Source organism: Marmota monax, unplaced genomic scaffold, assembly GCF_021218885.2.
Source record: "Marmota monax isolate L192 unplaced genomic scaffold, Marmota_monax_Labrador192_F-V1.1 WCK01_AAM20220418_F8-fsc00082, whole genome shotgun sequence".
In the NCBI taxonomy this organism is placed as follows: domain Eukaryota; kingdom Metazoa; phylum Chordata; class Mammalia; order Rodentia; family Sciuridae; genus Marmota; species Marmota monax.
The window spans coordinates 5,265,915-5,278,127 of NW_026695207.1; positions in this window are offsets into that span (position 1 = coordinate 5,265,915).

Below are 12,213 nucleotides of genomic sequence, written 5' to 3' on the forward strand. Positions count from 1 at the left end.
GCCAGCCTCAGCAACTTAGCAAGGCTCTGTCTCAAAAATAAATAAATAAATAAATAAATAGGGCTGGGGAGGTGGCTCAGTGGCAATGTGCCTGTGGGTTCGATCCCTTGTACAGAAAGAAAGAAAGAAAGAAAGAGAGAGAGAGAGAGAAAGAAAGAAAGTTAGTTATAAATATTATAAATGGAAAAGCATTTAATACTCCTCACCACCCACCATAGCTTGCAGCAAGGTTGCTGTAGAACACTGTGTCTCCCTGGTGATCACGTAGGAGACAGGAGCTACCGATTATTGCCACTTCCCAGTGTCTCAAGAAAGGACCAAATCACACACCATTAGCCCAGGAAAAGAGCTAAATTCAGAACTAGAAAAGCAGTTTCCACTGAGTGCATATCATCTTTGCAGGACCCTAACATTGCCAGGTGCTGAGTCTGACCATCCTGAGTGAAGACTGTCTATACTCACATGAGTCCTGCAGCTGCATAGCCCAGACCTCGGAGGACTGGCCAGATGACTTTGCTTTCTCTCCTGGGGCACCTCCTCTTTTCCACACACACATGCTGTGTCCCCAGAGAAAGGATGCAGTTCTGAGGCTACTGAATGAGGGAACAGACCCCTGTGAGGTTCCCAGTGTTCTTGCGAGGGCTTCGTGCCCCACCCTGCCACCGTCCAGCCCTTCCTTCCCTCTGGTCAGTGGTGACTGCGCATTCATTGCAGGTGACAAGGCTGAGGAAGCTTTCATGTTTATTTGGAATTTGAAAATGGTGCTAATTTTTACCTGGTCTTTGCAGCACATGCATTGATGGGATTTAATGCTGCCTGTTACTGGTAGATCAAATTTCTCTCTCAGCAACAACAGAAGCCTCTTCAACATTAATTGCTGTATGCAGAGCTGACATATTTGGGGTACACAAGCAAGGCTCACCCCAGGTCCAAGTGTACCCGACCCCTCAGCAGGGCTGTTTCTTATGCCTGCACAGGAGGGCCACGTTGGCAGGCCCTGAGCACTCAAGACTACTGCCTGAGAACCCCATGTGAATCTACTTCCAAACACTTTTTTCTCTTTGTGATAATATTTCATTCATGGGTGACAAAATCTGTTTTTGATCATGAACTTTAAGCCTATAGCTCCATTGGAAATTTAGAAGATATTATTGTAGAGGGATGGTGACTTAATCACTTTTGATGAAAGGAACCAAATTTTAGATCCAGTCAAAAGAGCAAAGGGCAGTGAGTGATGTATTCAAGCATACCTTACATTTTGCCTTGTTGTTTTGAAAATGAGAACTCAGCTAAAACTGTGATGGTTAAATAAAAGCTGTTATGGTAGCAAAAGGCACTGTCACCTCTGAGAAACAAGACTGCCTCCAATGCAGCAGCTTTTGCTCTTTGCAACCTTACATTTTACATTTAGTGACAGGGTTTTTTTTTTTTTTCAATGTCACACATTGTAAATTGAAAGAATTTTTAAGGGGTGGAAAAAACCAGTGACGGGGTACAGACTCCGTCACGCCCATTTGTGACTGTGGCACTAGATAATTAGTGAGACCTTCTCAGCATTCTCTGGTGTTTGTGTTATAACCTGGGCTCTCTATTAGAAATGAGGCAGTAAAATCTCCCTGAAGAACGGCTGAGCTGCGTGCCAGGATACGGGACCATAAGGGCTACGTTTTGTTGGATTTTTATTATAACATGTGCTACATTAACTCACTCACCTTTAAAACTTTTTTTTTCCCTATTTGGAGGTTGCCCAAACATTTTCAAGTTGTTTCCTTATTTTTACTGATTATAGGAAAACCTCAATCGTGTCCCCAAACTCACATTTGAATGATAATAAAAAATCATATTTTACTACCCCAGTATTGGCAGGAGGTTAAAATATCACTTTGAAAAGCACTTATTCACTTATTTTTATTTTTCAAAATCACAAGCCAGCCTGGCTGAACTGAGACATGTGGTTGGTTTTAACTTCAATTTGTTTTATTTGGAAAAAAAGCATATTAATTTGAGTATTCTAGAATGCAAGTTGGGCAGGTCCATAAAAATAAACACAGGGCAAGTTCTGCAGGATCTCTAGGGTGCAGGGGAAAGTCTTAAAGTTGAGAAGAAATTAAGAATCCTTGGATATCCTAAAGGTGTTGGGTTTAAGAGACAGATCTTGTATGGACTTGTTCAATCATGCTAGCTCAACACAGAGGGAGGGCAGCCTGGGCGTTGTTGAAGAATAGCATCTCTTCGTAATCTCCAGTGGGCAAGAGACAAGGGAACTGCTGTCTGAGCTCTCCTGACCTGGGGTGGCTGCCTTATGTCTCAACACAGCCATGGAGACACGTCTCCAATCCTGTGTGGCCAAGGATGGGCCATGTCTCTGGACCTCTTGGGAATCAGCAAGTAGTCACCGGAACCTGAGAAGAACAGGTTGCATGTGTGTGTTTTCTGTGACAACTCGACCATCCCAGAAATCTGTCCCTGCCTTTCTGTTCTAGCAATGTCAGCTGTGGTCAGACACAAGGTTGAATACGCACAGCAGCCCAGCTGGATGGCCTCTGCTCTGCTCACATCCTGACCTTCCCTCTCAGTGGCCTTCCTTCTCTGACGACAGCACCTCTTCTCCCTGCGAGCAGACGCCCAGCCTCATGGCCACTCAGCACTTGTGCCAGGCAGCTTATTGAACGGCCCTAGTCTGGACTGTGGGCTTTGGGGAAACATGGCACCAAGGAGGACTCACACTCACACAGTGTGGACCCTCAACACTGGTGTTTGTGTTATAACCTGGGATAAAAGGGAGAGGGCTGTGGGGGGAAATGATACCACTAGTAAAGCTTGCAAATGCTTATAGGTAAATTCAATAAAAAAAAAAATCTCATGAATACACCCTGGCATTACACCATATCTTAATGGTGTGTAAAGAGTGCTTCTGTTTGCTGATATGATAAACCTTTCCTTCCGTGTTTCATTGTCAACTCTTTGAGATATTTCATTTTCAGAAGTATTTTCAGGTTGTCAACATGGTAGTCAAGAGTCCTATGGCTTCATCGGTCATTCCATGAGTGTTAGCAACGATTCTCATGACCCAGGAACTCTGGCCTGCCGAAAGCTAAGGGAACAAAAATTCCCAAAGAGGAACATCAGTGACTGCGACTCCAGCATTCTGTCCCCACTGTTCCCTGAGCACCTAGAATAGCATCTGGCTCATCATGGAGCTCAACATGCTCCATACGTATCTGCAGAAGGCACCAGGACCAGCACAGCACTGAGGCTGAGAAGGAGCACCCAGATGCAGGAAGACCACACGGACTCCCTGGTCCAAGACCCAGAGCTCAGGGCTATGTGATGAACTCCTGCAAGGACAGCTGATTCCCACCAGCCTTCAGGAATTTTCAGAGGTACTGAATTTCGTGATTAGTTCAAAGACGTGTTTCTCATAGCTCCCATCGTTCATTTCAGTCTTGAAAATGATTGTCCCAGTCCTTAGAGTTTACCTTTATGGCAGCCTTACAAAAGAGAGACACTTTAACAATGCTCCTGAAGAAATTAGAATGATGTATTAATATGCATTCCAAAATCTAAGGACAAACTTAAAACACGTCTCACTGAAGGAGCCCATTCTGATAGATGAGAAAAATATACACTTTTAATAACTTTTTTGGTTCTTCAAAATGCTCATTTGGCAAGTGTGAAGTGAAGACTGTTTACTCCCTGTAATAACATTCTGAATGTATCTGCAGCTGTAGAGATCTAGGCATATTGCAGGGTCCTCTCTACAAACGGTTCCACATATGTGACTGATGTCTGAGGAGACTTCACAGAGAAACGATAAAGGGGCTGGACATACGTTCTATGAGACATGTGGTCAACACAGGACCCACTACTGATGTTCCCCCAAATTGGAAACGTTATTATATGTGCCATAGCCCTACATATAAACATGGTTAGTCTGCATGCATCCGCTTAGAGCAAATGGGGCATAAACACTTTGGACATATGACGTATGTGACTAAGCACCCACAAATACAGATTCTAGGGTGATTAGTTACTTTTTGATTCCATCTTCTCTGCAATAGACCTGCAACTTCCTATCAATGATGTCATGCAAGCACTGCGGGCCTGTGAGACTGGAGTCTTCTGAAGGGGACATGCATTTGCTCGTCTTTATAACCTGGGAACATTATCCACTCTAATTCACTTTAAAATAAATTCTCAGCCTGAGCATTTGGACTTCAATAGCAGGGTAAATTCCAAGTAAAACTCATGTGTATGCTAGCATAAGACACTGATTCTTAGAGGAGATTTTGCTTTCTTCCAACCCTGAGAGAGATGATGGATGGTAGGCCAAGAGATGGTTGAATGGATGAATGAATGGATGGATAGATAGTAGATGAATGGATAAATGGAAGACAGATGAATAGATGGATGGATAATTGTAGATGGATGAATGAATGTTTGGAAGATAGGTAGATAGGCAAATGGATAGACAGTGTAGATGAATATATGAATGGATGGATGGATGGATGGATGGAGAGAGGGTCGGCATATTGATGGATGGATGGATGGATGGATAGACTGGAGATGGGTGGAGGATGGATGTATGGATGAACAAAAATTAAGTAGGAATAAAGAGTTTATATCTTCTCAAGAGGTGTGAGACTAGTAGCCAAGTTAATGTTTCCTTAATTCTTTCACCACCCACTCCTAAAAAGCAATGAGATTCACTTTGTGCAGCCTAAGCACCCTCTAAAGCAGGACAAATAATCTACATTCTGGGTCAGGATTTTGCATCCCTTTGCCTGCGGTTCCTCTGGCTCCAAGAGGCTCTGACAAATAGTTGTAGCAACGCTCAACCCAACCAAGGCATTGCTCTTAGTCTGTGCTGCCTCTTTCTCCTGCTCACTGCTGAGGAAACAGCTTTAGTCTCCACCGGGTACAAATCCAAGGACAAGTCGCGCATCCCCAACCCCATGAAACTCACTCTGCCCTTGGAGTATTGGGCACAAACCCGAGAGTATTTCAGCATAAACACATGTGGGTGCGGGCTGTGGGGCCCACCATGCATGAGGCTTGGGAGGAACCCCGCTAGCAGGACTTTCCAGAAAAGGCAGGGGAGAAAGTGGAGGCCTAGCCGAAGCTGTAAGGAGAAAGAGCCACGCGCAGAACACTTTGGACCTTAAACTACGGAGTGGGCTTTAAATGTTTTAAACTTAAAATAACATTGGAGGGAGGATAGTTCATTATTACTATATTCAGACTAAAAGTCTGATTTTAAAAAATCATTTTCACACTGGGGCCTACAAAATGGAAATTAAGGTAGGCTGTGGAGAGCAGGAGGTGGAGTGGAGAGCGCGCTGGAGCCTGTGGAAAGTCCACATAAAACCTGAAATGTTAACACGACTTCTTTCACCTCCGCTGAATTTATAAATGAAACTTTTTTTTTCCTTTTTTAAGGCTACAAATTCATTAGTATATCCTTGGGAATGACGGATTCAATTCAAAGACTTAATAATTCTGGTAACTCTAATCGGAGCCATTATTTCTAATTTCTTCATATGAACCGGGAACACGGTGACCTCATGGTTTTACCGCACTGCGCAGCCTCTGTGGGGCCGCACGGCTGGCGTGTGTCATAAAGCTGGCTGACGGCTGTAAAACTCATTATTTTTTTTCTCTTAGCTAAAGTGCATGATAGCCAAAAATTTAAGTGGAAAGCTATTAAAGTTTCAGAAATCCCAACCTTACATGTTTTTTCAAATGTTCTCCTCTGCTTTTGTGGCGCTTGGTGTCACAGTTTCTGACACTGGGCTATGGGAAGGCCACGACTCGGGCTGCAGACCAAGAGCTGCCCGGGAAAGGCTGGGCGGTCAGCTGTGACCTCCACCTTTGCCCCACTCTTCCCGGACACTGGCAAACACAGCGCAGGGATCAGGAGGAGATTAAAGGAAACACTAAGCATCACGAGTAATGACAAAGGTGACCGCAAAGTTGGGCTTCTGCTGGGCTCCAGCCCCGTGTCCCTGTTCCTGGAGGACGGTGAGCAGCCAGGAAAGCTCTGGGGCCACCGTGCAGGCCGGCTGTGTGTCAGGCTCTGGCCGGCCTGGCTCTGTGGCCAGGACTGGGGAGCAGGGCTCTAGCGGTCAAGAGGTCAACTAGATGACTGCTGACTTTGACCAGTGGACATCTTCACCACAACTCCTGGGCGAGTCCGCGACAGACAAAAGGTTAACTGAAAATCAGCAGAGAGAACCAGGGGGAGGTCTCTCCATAGGCAGAAACGGAATCCCCTTTGATTGTTCCAGAAGTCAATTTTAGTCCTGTTTCTCCTACAATTAAGGCAGTGGAGAGCTTTGGAAATTCCCTCCCTCCCTTCCTCTCCCCTCCCTCCCTCCCTTCCTTTCCCCTCCCTCCCTCCTTTCCTCCCTCCCTTCCTTCCTCCCTCCTTCCCTTCCTCCCTCCTTCCCTTCCTCCCTCCCTCCCTCCTCCCTCCCTTCCTCCCTCCCTCCTTTCCTCCCTCCCTTCCTCCTCCCTCCCTCCTTCCCTTCTTCCCTCCCTCCCTCCCTCCCTCCCTTCCTCCCTCCCTCCCTCCCTTCCTCCCTCCCTCCCTTCCTTCCTCCCTCCCTCCCTTCCTCCCTCCCTCCCTCCTCTCTTCCTCCCTCCCTCCCTTCCTCCCTCCCTCCCTTCCTCCCTCCCTCCCTTCCTTCCTTCCTCCCTCCCTCCCCCCTCCCTCCCTTCCTCCCTCCCTCCCTTCCTCCCTTCCTCCCTCCCTCCCTCCCTCCCTCCCTTCCTCCCTTCCTCCCTCCCTTCCTCCCTTCCTCCCTCCCTTCCTCCCTCCCTCCTTCCCTTCCTCCCTTCCTCCCTTCCTCCCTCCCTCCCTTCCTTCCTTCCTCCCTCCCTCCTCCCTCCCTCCCTTCCTCCCTCCCTCCCTCCCTCCCTTCCTCCCTTCCTCCCTCCCTTCCTCCCTCCTTCCCTCCCTCCCTCCCTTCCTCCCTTCCTCCCTTCCTCCCTCCCTCCCTCCCTCCCTTCCTCCCTCCCTCCCTCCTTCCCTTCCTCCCTCCCGCCCTCCCTCCCTCCCTCCCTCCCTCCCTCCCTCCCTCCCTCCCTCCCTCCCTTCCTCCCTCCCTCCCTTCCTCCCTCCCTCCCTTCCTCCCTTCCTCCCTCCCTCCCTCCCTCCCTCCCTCCCTCCCTCCCTCCCTCCTTCCCTTCCTCCCTCCCTCCCTCCCTTCCTCCCTCCCTCCCTCCCTTCCTCCCTCCCTCCCTCCCTCCCTCCCTCCCTTCCTCCCTCCCTCCCTCCCTCCCTTCCTCCCTCCCTCCCTCCCTTCCTCCCTCCCTCCCTCCCTTCCTCCCTCCCTCCCTCCCTCCCTCCCTTCCTCCCTCCCTCCCTCCCTCCCTTCCTCCCTCCCTCCCTCCCTCCCTCCTTCCCTCCCTCCCTTCCTCCCTCCCTCCCTTCCTTCCTTCCTCCCTCCCTCCTCCCTCCCTCCCTTCCTCCCTCCCTCTCTCCCTTCCTCCCTCCCTCCCTCCCTCCCTTCCTTCCTCCCTCCCTCCCTCCCTCTCTTCCTTTCTCCCCAATTCTTTCCCTCTCTCCTTTTTGATGGATATGCCGCTGTGCTGTTCACTTTAGCTTCTGCTTTCACGTAATCTGAAAGCGCACTTGAAAACCACGTTCTCGGTGTGTTTTTGCAGTGTGGAACAGCCCTCAGAACAGACAGGGTTTCTGCTGGGAGGATTCCTTGGGTTTTCCCACCAGGTTGCAGGTATGTGCCTGAATTTCTGAAGCAAATTTGGTACCATAAACAGAAACCAGCATGAGAATCTGTGGGAACAGAGTCTAACCCTCTGACATCAGTGTCTATTTTGGGTTGAAAATGACTATCTGCACTGTGACAAGGACTTCTGATGACCTGGCAGCATCCCTCTCTCCAATTTTCCTTGTTGATCCTGCTCTCTGGTTTGCAGCTGGTCATGTGGCTCCTCGTAACACAGGCCAGATGTCCCAGCATCCCTCACAGGGCCATGTGACTAAATTCTGACTAATGGACTGGAAGAACTTTCGAGAGGGCCTTCAGCAACCGTTACACATCAAATGGTGCCTTCAGGGGAGCTCAGGTCACTTGTGCCAGAGAGGACCAGTCATCAACTTAGCCTTCAAATTTTCCAAATGGGAGAGGGACCATTTCATCTCACTGTTTCATGTTAATTTACAGGTTTTTAACGGTTACTTTTGTCTAAATGTAATACTAACGTATACAGTGGTCAGAGAGCAAAAATAGCACCATTTTTCCCTCAACCCATTCGATAAAATGTAATGAAAGAAAAGATGAAAATCTCTACAAAATGCCTGGCACAGACAAGAATTTCAAGACATCATTAAATAGCTCATTGAACCCTGCCAAAAACATGTCAATTCAATAAAAGGAATCAAAATCATTATTTAACTGACTCAAAAGATAATCAATCTGAAAAGCCCTGTTACACACAATTCAAATATTAAATATCTATTAGCGTTTATTTAGAACATTCCAGAATGTGCCAACTTTGCATTCCTAAGGGTTAGGATCATTTCAAAAGAGATGGAAATGAACAGATTCCCTCTGTGTGAGCCCCGTGCACTGATGCACTGTTAAGTTCCCGACCCTCCGCCTTTATCACATCTCAGCCATGCTGTGCCCACCGGAGTGAGGATGGGGACATCATTCCACTCTTGGCCCAGGGGTCCTCGGTGCTGTGACCATATTTAAGAAAACCCCTTCGCTTCAGATGAGCCAGAGGAAAAACAGGAGTCTTTCAGTAGTATTTAAATCATGCCAAAATAAATCACAGGCAAAACAAACGCAACTTTAAGTAGAGGACAAACACACTCTTCAGCCAGAGGGTGCTCACAGCTTGCCTAGCACGTCCTGCTTCCCCCCTCTCTCAGCTGTTCACTGAACTTGCACCTGTGTCTAGACCGGCAAGGTGGGTCACTGTGGAGGCCAGCGCAGCGGATGCGGAATGAGCACTCCAGGGGAAGAGACAACAGCAGACACACCCCAGAGCAGGTGTGCACAGTTGTGGAACAGGGGTAGGAGCACTTTAATTTACTCACCAACAGAAAGTGTACTTTCTTCCTAGATATCTTGTAAAATGACCCTCAGTCACTCCAGCATCAGAGTGATGAAAGTCTGTGTGTTCTTCCTCTCTATCATCCTGCTGTGGTCCAGCATGCTGTGCAAATGACATGCTAGGCCTCTACGTGGCCCAAGGTACATGACCTGGATCTGCATGCATGCTGAGACCCTGGGTCTGTATATACACCATGACCCTGGGTATGTATGCCACCATGACCCTGGCTCTACGTGCACAGTATGACCCTGGATTTGCATGCACACCATGACCTGGGATCTGTATACACACCATGACCCTGGTTCTATATGCACAATGTGACCCTAGATTTGCATGCATACTGTGACCCTGGGAATGTATGTAAACTATGACAGTGGCTCTGCATGTACACTATGACCTTGGATTGGTATGCACATCATGACCCTAGCTCTGCATGCATACAGTGATCCTGGATCTGTATGCATATCATGATCCTGGATCTGTATGCACACCATGACCCTGGGTCTGCATGCACAATATGTCCCTAAATCTGTATGCACACCATGACCCTAGATCTGTATTCACACAATGACCCTGGCTCTACAGTCACAGGTGACCTGGATCTACATGCAGAGTGTGACCCTGGATCAGTATGCACACAGGTGGGCAGCTTGCCACAGCTTTGAAACAATAAGCTATCGGCATTCCCATGACTTGATGGAGTGAGACTTCTACTATGCTCCACAGTGTGAAGACACACATGGGATTTAGAAGACTTGATGTTTAGAGAGAATTCAGTTCCAAGACTGCTGCAAGAAGGAGCTTTGCCTCTTGGTGGACCTGTCTCACTATATGGGAAAATGTCAGTGCTGTGCACCCCATCTCCCCCAGTTAAGCCTTCCCATCTTTAGATTCCTGGCCACTTCTCCTGACATTTCTCATGAGTTTCCCGAAGTCTGACTCTTGTGGAGTGGGGACTGGAGCTCAGCAGGACACTGAGAGACGCTGAGAAACCCACTTGCCATGGCTGTTGGGCCCGCACTGCTGAGCGAGGGACTGTCTTAGGACTCAGTGTCCTTCATACACAGAATGAAGAGCTCCCCCCAGCAGTCCCCAGTCCACGGAAGCCCCCTTTGTTGCCAACACCCCCACCTCCCTTGCAGTCATTCTTTTGGCTTTGATCACACAGATTAGGAGATTTGTCAGAATTACCTGCTTTCATGTCTGGATTCTTTCCTGGGACATTTGGGATTTGTCCCATGTTATTTCAACAGCAGATGATGTTCATTTTCAGTGCTGTGTAGTGTTCCATAGCATTCTACCATGATGGGCATGTGGATTGCTCATATTTCAGCCTGGTGCAGAGGCTGTGGCTGCTGGGAACAGCCTGGCCCTTCTCTTCCAGATGGAGCAGGTGTATGTGAGTACACAGTTTGGGTAGGTGTATACCCTGCAGCCATTTGGGGATTATGTATGTCTATATTCAGCATCAGTAGACCACCAAATTATTTTCCAAGATCACTGTGCCAACTTCTGATTACCACGAGCAGTTTCCCAGGGACTCCGAGCCACTCCACATGTTCACAAACACTTGTTTATTTGTGTGGTGCCAACTTTAATTTTAATTTGCATTTCCCTGATACCTAATGAGCTCCTGTCATTTCATATGCTAATAGCTACTTGGAAGGCCTCTTGCGCCATGATGGTTAAGTCTCTTATCCATTTCAAATTAGGCCTTGCGCCTTTTTCTAAACCGACACGAAGGTGTTACACGTGAGGACTTTATCGAGTAATGCATTTCTAATGCCTTCCTTCTCCCTGCCTTCTTAACAGCGGCACTGGACGGACGGGGTGCCTTCTGTTTTGCTTCAGTGATCCAGCTCTAAGGTGAGAGATGAACCTGTTCTCACCTTTTCACTCTGTGAATATGGCCGCGGCTCACCTTATAAACTATATAAGGTATCGTGAGGTAATATGAAGAAGAACCCTAAAAACAAGGAGATCCCCTGAGTCCTGGCCTGGCCCCTGCCTCCTTTGGTTTTCATGCCCTCGATGTCAATCCGGGCACCATAGTTCTCTGATGCCGCCCTCGCCCTCTGGAGACGCCTGCTCCTGCTGCTGGAGTCTGAATGACAGAGGCTTGGATGGGATGCGTTTCCGTCCTAAAATATGGCAGAGCACTTGCAGTGTGCACAGTGTGGCAGGTGCTGTTTCTGAAGTAGCTACTCAAGTCAGACTACGGCACGTCTGTTTCCCATACGCCCGTGGTTTGTATTTTAAGTTATTTATTTACCTACACAAATCAAAGCATAGGCATTATTTGTCTCTTGAGTGAGTTTTATCATAAACTCTTAGAAATGGATGTACGGCAAGGGCAATTTAATGTTTGTTTGGGTTTTTCAGACTCTCAGCAGGTTCAAGAATCTGGAGGGTTTTTTTTAGACCTTCTCCGAGGTGAAAGAAAGCAACTTTTATAGCTCTGCAAAATAGGATTCCCTGCCTCCAAGGAACAGTCTGAAAACCCCTGCAGCTTCCATAAAACACTTTATTTAGCTGCTCTTTGCATTTTGAATACATTCATTCTTTAGAGGCATAATTTGCTTGTGGAAAGTGCATGTTTGCTTTATATTGTGTTTCATACATTGTGTTTTATACCATTTTACAAGAACTTTCTATATGAACCTTTAATTTCATGCATTCTCATACAAATTAGTCGGTACTTCTGCAGATGGGATATTTTCCTGATTTTTATTGTAAAAAAATATGTGAAGAAAAATCACCCCTTGGGTGAAAAACACATGCATACTAGAGTAAGATCTCAAGTGAGGACCATGTGCAACTTCTCTTTTACTCATTGTAGACCTGAAAGTACATAGATGATGGTTATGTCTAAAACACTCGAATATGTCACCCAGGTGCTCTTCCCCGAGGCTTTCTGCAGCTTGGAGACAGTCCTCCCTGCACTGCTAGCGGGACCGCAGTTGGTGGCCTCTGGCAGGCAGGAGGGCCGTGCTTACCTCTGCTCGCATCATCCCCAGATTCTTTATCCTGTCGCAGGTCTAACCTGTTTTTACAAACACACCCAGAAACATAGGTCACATAAAGTGCCATTATTGCAGGGAGGAAGAGACCCCTTCCCGGCTGGCC